At 45.5% G+C, this 14,477-nt stretch overlaps 1 long non-coding RNA gene across 1 annotated transcript; it reads left to right on the plus strand.

Moving 5' to 3' along the window:
- The first annotated feature begins 7,554 nt into the window (after positions 1–7,554).
- Positions 7,555–13,432, plus strand: LOC143940017 (uncharacterized). The gene is made up of 3 exons (XR_013263806.1): positions 7,555–7,661; positions 9,677–9,813; positions 12,680–13,432. It is a non-coding gene; the product is annotated as an uncharacterized LOC143940017 (long non-coding RNA).
- Positions 13,433–14,477: the final 1,045 nt, after the last annotated feature.

Below are 14,477 nucleotides of genomic sequence, written 5' to 3' on the forward strand. Positions count from 1 at the left end.
CTGTTTGAACTATATACATTCAACATGATCTACAAAGATTCGACAAAGCAGCGAAAAACATACGAACGTCGAATCTTTGTCTTATGGTGTCTGTCGAAAGTTCTAAGAAGATTCGACGGAGCAGCGAAACTATATGGAGTCATACAGTTTAGCTGCTCTGTCGAATCTTCTTTGAACATTCGACAAATACCATAAGCCTTCAATGACAGATTCAACCTTAATTAATTTGGATTTTGGGACGAATGCAATGTTTAACGAAAAACTAAATAAATAAAAATGAATTTCAGGAGTAACTAAATAAATGTATTTTTCAGACGAAAACGAAATTCCGAAACAAAATATTTCAGTGTGCACATGTCTAGTAATTAGTAATGAGTAAAAATGTTATTTTTGCAAAATGTCGCAAGGTTCTATTTTTCAGATAAAAGTTCAATAAAGAGTTGACATAAATATATTTTTAGTGTGCTCATTACAACTGCATTTATTTAGCTGAGTACATAGCTAAAAATATTAACAATGACGTTACCTTAATGTGACTAGTAAGCATTCAGCAGGCTCAACACTGCTCCTGAATGTTGTGTTCTGTCCCTCCAAATTACTGTATAGTAGTGCAAGCAATTTGTCAAAACTGCAATATAAAAATAGCATGATAATGATAGTGTTACAATAAAAAGAGAGCTGGTGTAGAGAGAGAATGAACAGGATGATAGAGAGGGAGAGGGTGATACAGAGAGTGTTGATAGTGAGAAGAAGAGGGTGATAGAAGGGTTAAGGTTATGGTTTTAAAGTTGTGTTTAGTCAGGGTTTGTGTTAGAGAATAGAAGTAGGGTTAGGGATTTCAAGGGGGTTAGGGTTAGATTTGTAAATGACAAGAGGTAGGGTCATTGATTTACAGGGGTTATAGTTGGGCATTACAAGTGTAAGGGCTAGTTTACACTTGCTTTAAAACATGCCACCAGACACGCTTTGTTAAAGCTCTCTGAATGCCAGTCAAAGCCCCTGTCACTAAATAAAATGGTTAGCTTACAGTCCTGTTTGCACCTTGTATTTGCTTGGTGCTTCAATGAGGCTTTGGTGGGGCTTCAATGAGGTTTTGGTGGAGCTTCGATGGGGCTTCGTGGGGCTTCAATGATGCTTTGTGGGGCTTCAGGGGGGCTTCAAGTGAGCTTTGCCATAAACTTCTATGGGGGCTTTGAAGATGCTTTTTCACAACTAAAGAGACATGGGGTATAATTTTTGAAGCAAAACCGAAGTAAAGCAAACCAAAAGCAAGGTGTTAACAGGACTGTAAGCTAACTATTTTATTTAGTGACACGAGGCTTTGACTGGCATTCATAGAGCTTTAACAAAGCGTGTCCGAAACCTTGTTTTGAAGCAAGTGTAAACTAGCCGTTAAGGTGTGTTGAAGCCAAAGCAAGTGTAAATGAGCCCTTAGGGATTTAAAGGGTTTAGGGTTAGGAATTAGAAGCGGTAGGGTTAGGAATTTACATGTCACTTTGCTCACCCTAACATCTCTAATTCCTTATCTAGACATCTCTAATCCCTCTATTTGCTCACCCTAACATCTCGAATCCCTTATCCAGACACCTCTAATCCCTCTTTTAGCTAACCTTAACTCCTCTAATCGCTATATTAGCTAACCCTAACCCCTCTAATCCCTATATTAGTTAATGCTAACTCCTCTAATCCCTATATTAGCTAACCATAACTCCTCTACTCCCTATATTAGCTAACCCTAACTCCTCTTATCCCTCTATTAGCTAACCCAAACTCCTTTAATCCCTATATTAGCTAACCCTAACTCCTCTAATCCCTATATTAGCTAACCCTAGCTCCTATAATCCCTCTATTTGCTCACCCTAACATCTCTAATCCCTTATCTAGCCACCTTTAATCCCTATATTAGCTAACCCTAACTCATCTAATCCCTCTATTTGCTCACCCTAACTCCTCTAATCCCTATATTAGCTAACTCTAACTCCTCTAATCCCTCTATTTGCTCTCCCTAACTCCTCTAATCCCTCTATTTGCTCACCCTAACTCCTCTAATCTCTCTATTTGCTCATCCTAACATCTCTAATCCCTTATCCAGACACCGTTAATCCCTCTATTAGCTAACCCTAACTCCTCTTATCCCTATATTAGCTTACCCTAACTCATCTAATCTATTTATTAGCTAACCCTAACTCTTCTAATCCCTATATTAGCTAATCCTAAATCCTCTAATCCCTACATTAGCTAACCCTAACTCCTCTAATCCCTCTATTAGCTAACCCTAACATCTCTTATCCCTCTATTAGCTAATCCAAATACCTCTAATCCCTCTTACCCCTAGAAGGAGAGGGTGATAGGGAGTAAGAATGAGGGATACCGACAGAGTGGAAAGGAGGAGATACTCCTTCTCACATATTTACTCACCTGCTCACTGACATTCGTGTGTAGTTAAAGAACTTCTCTTCATGTGCACGGATGATCAAATACATGACCTTGTACTGTCCACACTCCTCCCTATTTGCTATAACTGGATGGACCCAGTATCTTCTCCTTCTCTTCATCCATATTTTCCTCCCTTTCTATCAAGACTGCAGCAGTAGCAGTAGCAACTGCTGCCATAACAAAGGGCATAGAAGGCTGAAACATGCGTACCAACATACCAAATGACTCTACCAACACACCACTACACTACTCTCCACAAAAACCAGGAAGTGCACAGGAAGTTAATACCTTTTTTTCCTGTCAGACATTAACATGAGCACCTGTCCACCTCAAAACGCAAGGCAAATTCGCACCTCACACATGATAAAAAAACTGTAAAAAATTTGCAGTAAAACACATCACCATAGTGTGAAGCTAGTTCTAAAGTTAAATAATAAAGAAAAAAAATAAAGCCTGTAACTTTGTCTACTAGCAGCTTGCATACAGCTACTGCTCTGAATGAACCCTTCATTACTGGGTCCAGCTTGCATGAAATATATCTCAATGGCTTGTTTTTTTCTATCATGCTCTTTGTGTAAGAACTCCAGTTTTATGTTTCAAAAAGACAACCTTTTCCTGACAATATTACAATTTCTCTTTGCTTGCACTGTTGTTAGTTTTAGCAAGATAACACAAGTTCTTAGTTTCGGTCTTACATTATTTTCCTGATGTCACAACATAATATATTATAACCAGTGGCGACTGGTGCTCAATTTTCTTGGGGGGGGGGTGGCCCGTGATCCCCCCAGCCATCCAGCCCCCCCAGCCAGCCAATCACATGTTAAGAATTATCACAGCTGAATATTATAGTTAACAACCTCATCTTAATCTGAAGTAACCCCATATAACACATTTTACATTTACATTTTTGTCTAAACCAATTAAAATATATCTATATTATTAATAAAATTGTTAACATCATATTGGAAAATAATACTCAATTGATAATCTCAATATCACATTCTATTTCCAATTACACAGCTATATCTAAAAAGGAGAACATTTGACCTAATTTCCCTTTTTTAAGGCCCTGTTTCCACTATCAAATGATGCTAAATTTGTGTTATTTTAAGCTATTTGCACTTTTAAATGTAACCTTAATTTGATCATGCTTGGTAAACAGGTTCAAAATAACTGTGATCACATTGTTTATCAGAATATTTAACCCAGCACATATTGTTATTAAATACTTGTAGCCATATCATGGATGTCCTTGCCAGTGTTATTACTCCTGTCTCATCCAGCACATTCCTTTTCATGAGAAAGGGGGGGACATGTCTACATAGCTAATATGACACATAAAAGATGTAGCACTAAAAGCTCCAGAATACTGTTTTTCCTATACAATGTGACTCTCATTTCTCTGTCTTGGCTTTTATTTTCATGTTTCAGATGCAGCGGGTGCCCCGCTGGCTGCATCTCCCACCAGCCATGGCCGGAATGTACACAGGCATGGGACGGCTCTCCCCCCTCCCCTCTCCTCTTCTCAGACAGTAATGCAAGCGGTGCTTGCACAGGCAGCCACCCATTCTGCTCCCTCCTCAGCATCCTCATTGGTAGAGAGGAGAGAGCCAATCAGTGGCAAGTGGAGTGGCAGCGGAGGATTGTGGGATGTATGGTCCCAAGCACAGGTGGCCCCCATAGCCCTCTATAGGGACAGGACTACAATGCCCAGCATGCTCTGGAGGGGGAGAGAAAAGAACACCATATTGTCTGCCAGAGGAGCGAGGCAGCCACCATGAGGCTGGAGAAGAGACTGGACCCAGGGGAGAGATGTTGCCTCTCTGGTCAGTCTACCATTTCTTTCCATCCATGGCCGGTCGGGATATCCAGCCTGGGAGGAAATCTCGGGGGAACCTCCAGAGGTACCTGTACTGACATTATGAAGCGTTCCAGTGTGAGGTGACTAGGCGGATTATCCGAAGAGCCTGCCTCTTCCAAAATGTTAGTTTTAGGCTTTGACCGCAGGATTGGTGAGCAGGCACTTGCCAATTTGCAGGAAATAAGGACACTGCAGGCAGACAACGTTACTTTACTTTTGCTCACACTTGCCAGCACCTGAGTCTCAATGACGCCCTGCTAAACAGTCACAGTGTCCACCTTGCAACCCAGATACTGTCAGCATACTGCAGTTACACTTTACCAAGCAGGAGTTCTAAGTGCACCAATTAAAGTGGCTAGCCGAAGATTCAAGGCCTCATTCTTCTTTCAAGGGACTGGAGCTACTGTATTGTATTTAGGTTTTGTGCCGCCCTAGGCCTGACTAAACTCATGCCCCCTAATTTCCCGCAGTTTCTGCACATCTTGCCGGAGGAGGGAGACATCCACCTTTACCTCCTCAATTTTCCCCATGAGGGCACTCTTGCAGTCCAGGATAGCTTCCAAAACTCGTGCATCAGGGTCAGGTGCGGCGGAGGAGGAGGGAGGAGAAGCGCCCTCCGCCGCCATGTTGCCTTTCTCCGCGTGGCGGAATTTAGCCAGCTTAGCCGCCGCTTCCAGCTTCGCTTTAGACGGAGACATGTCCCCTGCGTGTCTGGGGTGTACAGGGCTTCGTAGCAGCGTGAGTAATAGCAAGAAATAGCCTCAGGATAGAAGTACACGGATAACAATCCAGCGGAGCTCACTCACAATGCTCCTCACGCCATGCCGGTCCAGGCCACGCCCCGCCCCCTAATTTAAATATGATCCACCCCTTCCCATCAAGACCACACCCCTTGCTGTTTAAGACCCGCCCTCAACTTTTTGAGTGGGGAGACTACTTCTGAAGGCCTGGGGGGGGGCAATGGATTCCCCTAATTTTCATAGATTTCCTCTCACTTTCTGTTTGGCTATGGGGCAGGAAGTGAAGGGAAATCTTTGCAGTGGGACAGGAATGGTAAAAAGAAAACTGACAGAGGTTATAACCCTCCCTTAGTCCAGGATGATAAGACAGTCAAATTTGATGCCACTTTATGGGGGCACTAGATGAATTTGCCACTCAGCCCAGTTCGCCCCATAAGACTGGCGCTACACTAACAGTGCAAGCCAACGGGGACTCTTTCCGTGCTGCCCCCCTGCGAAGTGCTGCCCTAGAGCGTTGCATATAGTCCTGATACTGTAGCAAACAGTATAGACAGGACACAGAGAAGTCTATGTACATTCCTGGCTCTCGGAGCCTATACTCACCTCCAGGATGTGATTTCTAGACATGTGTAATTAGTTTCGTACGAAACGAAAATTCATGCGAATTTCCGGAAATTCATACATTCGTACGAATCCGAAATACAAAATTTCATTTACAAATTTCGGATCCAAATTCATAACGAAAATTCGTTGTTACGAAAAGTTAACGAACCTAAAAGTTAAAACCCCAGGAAGTCAGCACAGGGATGGTGTGAACCCTACAGGGAATTTCTATGCTGACGAATTTTATACTAAATACGAAATTTCGTTAACGAATTTCGGATTCATATTAACAAAATTGTGACTGGTGATTTGTTCACCAATCAGAGGAAGTCAGGACAGCACAGGGATGGTGGGAACCCCTCATAATGGGCACAGCAGGGGTACCCGGGAACTCAGAACAGGGATGGCGGGAACCCCTCATAATGAACACAGCAGGTGTACAGACCTGGGAACTCAGCACAGGGATGGTGGGAACCCTATGGGAATTTCTATGCATACAAATTTCATACGAAATACAAAATTTTGTTAACGAATTTTGGAATTTCGGATCCAAATTAACAGAAATATGACTGGTGTTTTGTTCACCAATCAGAGGAAGTCAGTACAGCACAGGGATGGTGGGAACCCCTCATAATGGGCACAGGGATGGTGGGAAACTGCCATTCTGCTCCTTGACAGTGAGGTGTGAGGTTGCTAATTCCTTTGCTCCTGTGCTTCCAGAGACCAGGGGCTGGAGTTGCTTCTCTGCCCCAGGAGAGAGGCTGGATCCTGGGGAGGACCCTGACGGGGGCCCCATGGATAGGCCTGTGGAAGATTCTGGGTCCTGGCCAAAGGAGTGATGAGTCCCTGTCTGCCTTTAGACAGAGGATTGTTGGAAAGCTGAAGCGGATTGAGAAAGAAGAGGAGAAATTGTTGATTTTGATGGCTGAATTTAGGAAGAAAAAACAAGTTATTGCTAAATTATACAGCAAGAAGAGGCCGGCTCTGAGGCCTGAGTTGAAAGACTTGGAGCAAGCTGTTAAGAAGCAGAAGGAGCTGGTGAGCTCTCAGAAGGAGAATAGTGGCATATTTAAAGATAAATATAGAAATGAGGAGCGATTTAATCGCATGAGGAGAGGAGCCGCTTCCTGCATGGAAAGTGACCCCATCAGTGAGGAGATGCAGATACCAACAGACTCAGCAGAAAGTGAGAAAGTGGGCCCGGAGGATGAGCCCAGCTCTTCAACACCTCAGACATCTGCTGAGCCCTCAATGGTGGAGGCCTGTCTCCCTCCCTCTGCAACAGCAAAATGGAAAATCTGAGCAGGAGGTTGAGGGAGGTACTGGCACACTGGAGTTCATCACTAAGCTAGAATCCCCAGATTATGATGAGAAGATGGACACCGTTCCTCACTCTGTGAAACAGAGACCTGTTGCCAGAGCAAGATACGCCATCAAGTCTGCAACAACTGGGGGGAAGTCTGATCCCACCATCAGCCATGACATTGTAAAGGTAACAACACAGCAAGCAGATACAGTGTGTGTGCAGGATGGTGATGTGGACTTTATTAGTGACAATGGGCTTGCTGAGGGTTGTAGTGCTACGGGCAGTCAGCCCAGACCCATAGACAATGTGCAGTCTGAATTACCTGCTGAAAACAAAGCTTCAGATCAAACTGGTGTGAGTAACTGTGAGCTTCTGGGGGAAGAGTTCGCAGAGAGGTCCATGGACAATACAGAGACTTTGCCTGGACCAGGCACAGTGGCTGTTCCTGTGAATAGTGGAGGAGACGCTAGGAGCAGTAGTACTGCAACTCTCCAGGAGTCTGCAGCAGCCAAGACTGTGATTGATCCCAGGATTGAAGCCGAGTGTTCAGAGCAGGGGGAGGGGGTGGGTCCTGCCTCTGCTAATCAGAAGACTGCTATCCCAGCTGATTCAGACTCTCTGCCAGCAGGTTTGAATGTGTCTAAGGACAAGACTGCAAATGCTGGTGGTGGAAGGAAAACGTATGCTGGTCTTGCTGCCACAGGTTCTGGGAAGGGTGAGCAAGCAGGGAAGGAGCATGGGAATGTTCTATTTTCCTCCCTGTTTAAAAGGAGGAATGTTGTCCAGTTAAAATGGGAGGGCGGTGGAATCCCCCCACATAGGAGGGCAGTGGTGGATAAGATTCTGCAGATGGGGTTTAGGCCTGCAGATATCTTCGACCTGATCAGTCCAGCAGGTTCCTATGAGTATGATTTGTCCTTTATCCGTGGAGTCTTTGGACATATTTTGGAAGAAGTATGAACACGTGTGTAGGGGCCTGCCAGACTGGAAAGGGCTCATCCCCAAGCTTATATCATGGCAGCCCCTCATTAAAATGGTGACAATTCTTGTCCGCAATGAATCCATACCACAAGGGGATTTGACTGTATGGTTGAGGAGGTATGGGGACGTCCTGATCCCCCTAAAAAAAGATTTTGGACGATCGGGGAATATGGACGGGGGGCATGGTCTGTGCCGCTTAAATTTAAAAGTAATTGATAATGTCGTCCAGCATCTTCCATCCTCAGCTTTCCTAGGGAGGGACAGGCTTTTACCTGGGCCAGCCAAAGCTCTGCAGTAAGTGTGGAGATAAAGGGCATCTTGCATCCTCCTGTCCAGTGATGAAGTGCTCTCTGTGTCAGGGTGTAGGACATTTGGCAAAGGACTGTAATATCATCAGGTGCAATCTGTGCAATGCGGTGGGACATCCTTACAGTCAGTGTCCTGAGGCAATGCACAACAAGCCTGATCTTATGAGAGAGTTTTTCCACCTGGACATGGAGGATGTACAGAGCTCAGCAGCTGGAGTGCCTGTGAGTCCATCTGAGTCTGTGCCAATACCCAATGTGTCTGTGTCTCCCCAGTCTTTGGTACCCCTGTCTGTGCCAATACCCAGTGTGTCTGTGTCTCCCCAGTCTGTGCCAATACCCAATATTTATGTGTCTCCCCAGTCTGTGCGTTTACCTAGTGTGCCCGTTTCTTCCCAGTCTTTATGTAAAACTTCAGTTGCAGAGAATGTGTCCAATTCTTCTGTGTCTTCTAAAATTGCAGAGGCAGTAAGAGGTGCTGAGGCAGGTGCATCAAGTGCAGTGCCAGTCCCCTTCCCCTGATGCTGCAGGGTCTCTGTTATGGGTCATGGGGTGCAGAGGAGTGGGGAGGATGGTGAAGAGGCTGGCCTGGTGGTAGATAAGGGAAGGGAGAGTGGGGGGGGGGGGTGAAGGGGAGGATAGGTGTGGAGAGGCTGTTGACTCCGGTTTGTCCAAGGATGATATAAAGTGGTTGGAGGATAAAAGGAAGAGGGGCAAAAGGAAGGAAAAAAAAAGAGGTACAGTTACCTTAAGTCCTAAGGTTTTGCATTTAGCAAATAAGTTTGAGGTCCTTTCAGATGATGATGATGAGTGGGACTCGTTCAGTTCAGCGCCCTCTATGGATGATGAATGCCAGGGTGCAATGAAGCGCCGCTGGTTCTCCAGGCAGAGGGAGTAGTCAGGCTATGAAACGTCTGCCTCAACTACCCTAATGGCTGTTCCCACTCCGTTTTTATAAAAGGCTACATGCATGGTGACGGTGATGTTCCTTAGTCTGGCTCTCCCGTAGGGATTATGTTGTGTGCATTTTAGTTTGCATCATTTATTATGTTCTTTATCATGTAACCTAAAAGTTAAAAACCCAGGATGTCAGCACAGCACTGGGATGGTGGGAACCCCTCATAATGATAAATTCCTCATAACAAACTTTCGTTATTTTTATGAAAAGTTAACGAAATTAAAGATTAAAAACTCAAGAAGTCAGCACAGCACAGAAATGGTGGGAGCCCCTCATAATGATAAATTCATCATAATGAACTTTCGTTATTTTAACGAAAAGTTTACGAATCTGACGAAAATTCGTATTTCGTATGAATCCGAATTGAATTTCGTACACAAATTACGAAATACGATTTTTTTTCTGTACGAAACAGAATGAAACAAAACACATTTTTTGACAGCACCCATGTCTAGCGATTTCTCGTTATTTTTTTATTTTCTGCAGATTATGAATCAAGAGCTAGATCACAAAAACTCTTCCAGAGGAGAGGTCTAGCTGTACCATGATAGGTCCCGACACAGTTGGGGGATGCTACGCCAGTAGCCCAAGGGAAGATCTTTGGGACACAAATACCATTTGAGGTAAGTACAAGTCAACTATAATTTCCATCCCAAAAAGTTTTCTTGTATAAAAGTATGTGGGTGGGGGGAACACATAGAGGAGAACACGTAGAGATCTCGCCATCACACATACACAGGAGAACACGTAGAGATCTCACTATCACAAATACACAGGAGAACATGTAGAGATCTCACCATCACACATACACAGGAGAACATGTAGAGATCTCACCATCACACATACACAGGAGAACATGTAGAGATCTCACCATCACACATACACAGGAGAACACGTAGAGATCTTAACATTCACACATACACAGGAGATGGACTCTGCTATACCAGTGCAGGTCCTTATACCATTCCCATAACCAGAGGGACTTTCCATCAGCCCTCCCAGGGACCCTGCTATACCCCCACAGGTCCCTATACCAGTGTTATAAATGGAGAGACTTTCTATCAGTCCTCCCAGGAACCCTGCTACACCATCGCAGGTCCCTACAAGACTGTCCCTACAACACTCCCATAACTGGAGGGACTTTTTATCAGCCCTCCCAGGGACCCTGCCATACCATCGCAGGTCCTGACACTGTTCCAGTGATCCAAGGGACTTCCCATCAGCCCTCGGAGGGACCCTGCCATAACACCACAGGTCCTGACACCACTTCAGTAACCGGATGAACTTTCCATCAGCCCTCCGAGTGACCCTGCTATACCATCGCAGGTCCTGAAACCACTTTAGTAACCGGAGTGACTTTCCATCAGCCCTCTGAGGGACCCTGCCATAACACTGCAGGTCCAGACACCACTCCAGTAACTGGAGGGACTTTCCATCAGCCCTCCGAGGGACCCTGCCACAATACCGCAGGTCCCGATACCACTGCAGTAACTGGAGGGACTTTACATCAGCCTTCCGAGGGACCCTGCCATAACACCGCAGGTCCCGACACCACTCAAGTGATCAGGACTTCTCATCAGCTGTCCAAGGACCATGTACCAACACAGGCCCCCATATTGATGGACAATTCGCATCCAGTGCGAATCAATTCAAAAGTGACAGTCAGTGTAACAAGATGAGATCGAGGACCACTCCATATGGTAAGTGTTAGTGTCTCAGCATAAAGAAACTGTAAGGCATTGACTTTCTTTTCAAAATAAAACAAAAATTCTTCAGATACACTCAACAATTATTTTATTCTGTGGTCTGAAGCTCTACATTTGTACCATTTCAGAGTGGCACATCTCTATTAGAGTACTAGAAAGCCCCATTATTATCAGAGCCTGACCTATTTTCTAAGATCTGTAAGAAATTTGTGCACCCGCCATGTCCACTCTACATTTCTTGTTATTCTTTTATTTTCTGCAGATTATGAATCAAGAGCTAGATCACAAAAACTCTTCCAGAGGAGAGGTCTAGCTGTACCATGACAGGTCCCGGCACAGGTGGGGGATGCTATGCTAGTAGCCCAAGCTAAGTCCCGGTGCCCAGCCTGAAGTCCCGGTGTCCCAGCCTGAAGTCCCGGTCTTCCAGCCTGAAGATCCCGTGTCCCAGTCTCAGCCTAAAGTTTCGGTGCCCGTGCCTCAGCCTGTTATGCCAGTGTCTGTCATCCGGCTTTCTGAGCCAATGCCCAGCATCCAGCTTGCCATTACTCAGCTTGCTGAGCCTGTGCCTGTTACCCAGCCTGCCGTTACGGTGTTTGCTGCTCTGCCTGATGTTCCAGTACCTGCTGTCCAGCTCGATGACCCGGAGCCTGCTGCCCAGCTCGATGACCCGGAGCCTACCGCCCAGCTCGATGACCCGGAGCCTGCCGCCCAGCCCAATGACCCAGAGCCTGCCATCCAGCTTGATGACCTGGAGCTTGCTGCCTAGCTCGATGACCCTGAGCTTGCCGCCTAGCTCGATGACTCGGAGCTTGCCACCTAGCTCGATGACCCGGAGCTTGCCGCCTAGCTCGATGACCCGGAGCTTGCCGCCTAGCTCGATGACCCGGAGCTTGCCGCCCAGCTCGATGACCCGGAGCTTGCCGTTCCAGCTCGATGACCCGGAGCTTGCCACCCAGCTCGATGGCCCAGAGCCTGCTGCCCAGCTCGATGACCCAGAGCCTGACGTACCCCCATCCGTTGTTCTGCTTGATGCCATAGACTATGGACAATTACAAATAGTTGGAGAGTCTGAAGGCCACTCCTTTGAGGGGGGTACTGTCAGGAAAAATTCCATCCGCTGGTAATATCTGCCATTTGGCATGCAGTACTGAGGTCCACCAGCAAGTGTCTCCTTGCAGTTTGGAACTGTCAGGAGAGCTTTTCCCTGCTGATGATATGTAATTTTTGGGCCGCAGTACTGGCGGATCCTGGCAGTGTGGAGCAGACAGCACCTCTGGCAATCAGGTGTCACTTGAGGCCAATTACAGGCATATAAATACCCAGCAAGCACTCACATGTTTGTCTTGGTTTCATCCTTGCGCCCTGACCTGCCAGCCTGTTATCTGATCCTGATCTGGATCCTGAGCCTGTTCCTTTACCCTGAACCTGTCCTGTACCCTGAACCTGAACCAGTCACCGATCCCTGTGTCCATTCAGACAAGGAGTTGTGACCTGGCCCCACCCCCTCTCTCCTGATTGGCTGACTGACTTTGACTGACAGTAATGGGAGCCAATCGCGGCATGCTGCTGTCTTAGCCAATGAGAAGGGGAGTCCTGAGCAGCTGTGCAGAATGAAAAATTTTAATTTGCTTTGATTCGTTATTTATATAAATTTGTTTAGTTCAAGGAGTTTCATTCATTTTCGGAATGTGGTATGCTTAAAATAACAACTATTTTAGTGATCAGAATACACATAACTTTTAAGATATGTGGAAGAGACCTAATTTTTACCTCTTTTTTATAGGAACTGAGATGTGAAGACTATGTGATGGCAGCAAGCAGGAGACAAGTCCCCACACCATTGGCGGCTGCAAGTTGGTTTCCAGCACCAGTGGTGGCTGCCACTCAGACTTCGACCACAACAGACTTAGACACAGCTGACCAGTCCTCCCAGGGACCAGGTGTAGCTGCAAGTCAGATCCCTGCACCAGTGGCAGCTGTCACCAAAAGTCCCTGGTTTTTCAGATAAAAGATGCACACATGTCTGATTTGTCCTCCCAGGGACCAGGAAAAGAGAGATCCAACAACACATCAATAGAGCAAAAAGACAAAGCGATCTCCTGGAATGTCTTCTAAAGTACCCGACTCAGATTTTTTGAATAGATGGACTACAAGTATATTCCATACCATAAGCATAGCTCCCAACTGTCCCTGCTTTGGAACAAAGTCCCTCTGTCCCTCTTTCCTCCTCATTTGTCCCTCATTTTGGTCTGATCTATATAGTTGTATAAAATATACACTATTTATCTTTCAAAACATGTTTCTCAGTGCTAAACTTTTCATCCAATTTCGAAATTGCTGCATTTGTAAATGTTAAAAGCCAATATAAAGGAATAATAGTGGTAAAAAAAAAGCCCTTGTGGATTTAACTAATCATTTTTTTTTTTAGTTAATTCTCCTTTAAGGGAGCATGGTGGGGGTGTGGCAGAGGTGTTTCCTATGCCAACATACTTTTACTAGTAGGTGTTCCCCATTCCCATCTTAAAATGTTGGGAGGTATTGGTATTGGATTTAGTTACAATTGGCCCTTATTTTCTGCTGTGCCCTACTCTGTTAGAATGACCATTGGGACTTGGAGAAGCAGGGTTCAAATTAAGGCAACAACATTGCTATGTCCTGTATATTACTACAATATTAAAACACAGAATGCATCTATTACCAGCAATAATATAAACACTGTATACATGTATAGCCCCATCAGTAAGTAAAATAAATGAATTGGGTTAGTGACTGCAAATAACATCCTCACTGAGATACTATTCTTTTGGACAGAAAAGGATTCATGTTTTTTTCTCTGCACAGTGGCGGCCTGTCCATAGGGGGCGCCTGGGCAACGCCACACCCCCACCCCCCCCCCCCCCCCAGCCCCCCAGGCTAATCCTAAAAAAAAAAGAAAAGAAAAAAAGGAAAGAAAAAAGGTTACTTTAAAGCTTGGTTCACACAGGGGCAACCCGCCTTACAGTGCGACTTTGCAAAGCGAATTGGAGGCGACTTCAGCGTGACGTTAAGTAACTTACAGCACGACTTAAAGTTGCCTCCAGGACAGGCGACTTTGGCTGTGGTCAATCAGAGAATAATCAGCTCTCTGGGAGTGAGGGTTTACCTGGGTAAACTAATTTCTTTTCCTGTAAAGTTGTTTCAATATAGATGGAGATCCGACTTGGATGCAACTTTCATTGAATTCTATGGGTACAAGTCGCCTAGAAGTTGCCTTGAAGTAGTACAGGAGCCTTTTATGAAGTCGGAGCGACTTCAGTAGTGTACATTAAGACCACTCTCATTCACTTCAATGGATTTTTTTATGTCCAGTGACTTGGGACGACTTGAGGTCTGACAAGTCGGATCCCAAGGCGCTATAGTGTGAACCGGCACTAACAGTGCCCAGGCGCTGGACACACAGCTGCCTATGGGAAGCTTTCATAGCTTGCAATCAGCTGATTGCAACTGGGAAGCTGATTCGTCTGTGTTTAGAACGTGTTCAGGGCACAGGCAGTGCGCCCCGAACACTCCCACTCTACAATTATTTGTCTCTTAAGCCTTCT

This window comes from Lithobates pipiens, unplaced genomic scaffold (assembly GCF_037356315.1).
Source record: "Lithobates pipiens isolate NorthernLeopardFrog02 unplaced genomic scaffold, aLitPip1_a1.2 Scaffold_3, whole genome shotgun sequence".
NCBI lineage: Eukaryota > Metazoa > Chordata > Amphibia > Anura > Ranidae > Lithobates > Lithobates pipiens.